Source organism: Macrobrachium rosenbergii, chromosome 23 (genome assembly GCF_040412425.1).
Source record: "Macrobrachium rosenbergii isolate ZJJX-2024 chromosome 23, ASM4041242v1, whole genome shotgun sequence".
Classification (NCBI taxonomy): Eukaryota; Metazoa; Arthropoda; class Malacostraca; order Decapoda; family Palaemonidae; genus Macrobrachium; species Macrobrachium rosenbergii.
In genome coordinates, this window is record NC_089763.1 from 38,476,879 (window position 1) to 38,479,468 (window position 2,590).

Consider the following 2,590-nt stretch of genomic DNA (forward strand, 5'->3'; position numbering starts at 1 on the left):
AAACCAAAAAAAAAGCAAGAGAATAAATTTTATTTATATCGTAGACTGCACTGTTAATATTTGGCAGTTACTTTCCCATAAATAATAATCCTGCTGGCTATGATAAGAATAACACTTACTTTCTTGTCTTGTCACTGACCAACTGACGGAATCCTAATCTCCAAACAACAGCCACTTCACATGATACGAAACCTATATTTTATTTTTTTTCGTTAAATCTTCAGCTGAAATCCTTTATGGACAGAGTCAACCAACTATAAACCCATGTTGGCAGCTTGCAGAAAGAGTCAAGTTATTGGAAAAGTGACAAATAACCATGAGAGAATAGAAAATTAGCCGGAGAGACCTGATATACAGGAAACGTCAGCAGAGCAGGAATGAATTTGCTCTTTTAAATATCTGGAGATGAGACGACTCCACAACTGCAGTAGGCAAACTATTCCACATTTTAGTTGTAGCCAAGATGAAGCTCCTAGAAAACTGAGTAGTATTAAACCTGATGCTAGAAAACGTCATACTGCGACAGCAGTATCCTGCCCAGTGTTGTTAGAAAAAAAAATCGCCTAGGTCAGGTTGAGAAGAGTGCAGAAGATGTTTGTCGTCTGCGGCTCTCATCTTTATCTGACCTATCTAGTCCTACCTTCTTCTTCTTCTTCTTCTTCTAGTCAATGAACCTGGAAGTTATGACCCCAGATAATACCCAATTCTTCTTCGTTTTTCCTTAAGATCTGCTTTGTAGTTATCTCTCACGTGTGGCTACACATGGTCCTGCATCTGGTCTTAGATATCGTCTATGTTTATCTGTGCCTTTTTCCGAAGATTGTCAGGGTAAGTGAGTTCTTGACTGATTATTTTGTGTTCTGGGAAAATAGGCCATTCGAGTTTCTCATGATATCTGTTGCTGTCAAAGAAGCGTAGACTAATGGGTACAGTATAAGAAGATTCCAGCCTTAGTAACTAAAATGCATTCCAAAAACTCCAACGAAGTCTAATGTGGAGTTCATTAGACTATCTTTGTTACAGATTTAAAGGTGTTATAATTAATTTCATCTTGAAAAATTATTTTTTCATTCAGTATGAAATGCCACAACCATTATCTCCTAGTAGATTTTTCACCAGCTCAATTTACTCTTATTATTTCAATTATATCAACAAAATAACTACGTCATGACTTTGGTCTATTTTCGTGATTTATATATATATGCTGCAGTTTATCCAAGATCAACAATTTATTTGATGACATGAATAAGCAGCATCGTGGAATTTATCATAAATTGTGCCGAGGAAAGCAGGCGCCAGCTCTTAGTCAACACAGATTGATGTGAAGAAGACCCTTTACAGAATCGGTTATAAACACATCTGGATTTCATGCGCAGTTCTCTTTACATGCACAGAACAATGCGAAAGACAAACAAGGAAAAGAAAGCGAGCAAGCAAGACAAGACACTGGTTTTACTTTATTTAGGATTCAACGACAATCTTTTTGATAAAGAAGCCAGTATCAGAGAGGGTGGAATCACTATGTCAGAGGTTGATTTGGTAGAGAACATCAGATCTTAAAATCATGTATGATAAGCTCTTCGGCATTTGCTTCAAATTTTCATTTACAATTTCAGTCTCACGCAGAGAGAGAGAGAGAGAGAGAGAGAGAGAGAGAGAGAGAGAGAGAGAGAGAGAGAGAACATTATGAAAGTGAGCAGGAAAGCTCCAGTCGTCCTTAGTGTCCTTAGTGGTGTATTGGCGTGATTAAATGAACATTTTTCCGTCTTATCTTGCTCGTGTTACCAAATAATTATAGACTGTAAGAATGTTATTAAGAAAATCAGTGTTGATATCAAATTATCTTTTTTCTACTGACCTGGAAAGGTGATAATTTTTAACATTTCTTCTCATTCCTTCTTTTCTGGATTTTCATTTTTGCTCAAGAGCAGCGAGAACGTTCATTGTAATAAAATAGTTTAGGAAATTCCCGTTACTAATGATAAACTATGAAGTGACTAGGATGCGTTAGGCCTATTCATATTTATTTTTGTTTATATTTCATTCATCTTACGCAAGCCTAATCTGAGTTGCAATGATTGCATCATGAAACCTTTTTCATCAGCAAGAGTTGCTTGCGTTGCACATACTGCAGCTCAGATATTCTGGCAAAATAGCTAAGATGCCCTGGCACACTTCTCTGTACCACACATTCACGTTTCCTGGTATCTCTTAGCATTTTGCCGCCAAACTTTGCACCACTCGCTCACTCTATTGGCTTCTTGGACTTCATATCGACTCATTGCCACTCATGCAACACTAAATATCTGTTACAAGAGTGTCCAAGCTATGATTTGTGGAGTGGGATTACCCTTGTCAATGTCTGCTTTTCAGTATTGATCACCCATCACCTTCCGACAAGATCCACATAGTCTGTAATTTTTTTAAACGCATTTTGCCACCGAACTTCGAGAAAAGTAACTAATTTTGGTTGCAGTCTTTGCTAGCAAAGACTGCAACAAAGGCACGAACATGAGGGACTTCAAATTCCACCAGATTTGATGCAAATTGTGACACCGTCTAGAATTCCAACTAACCCTAGGCCTAGAGT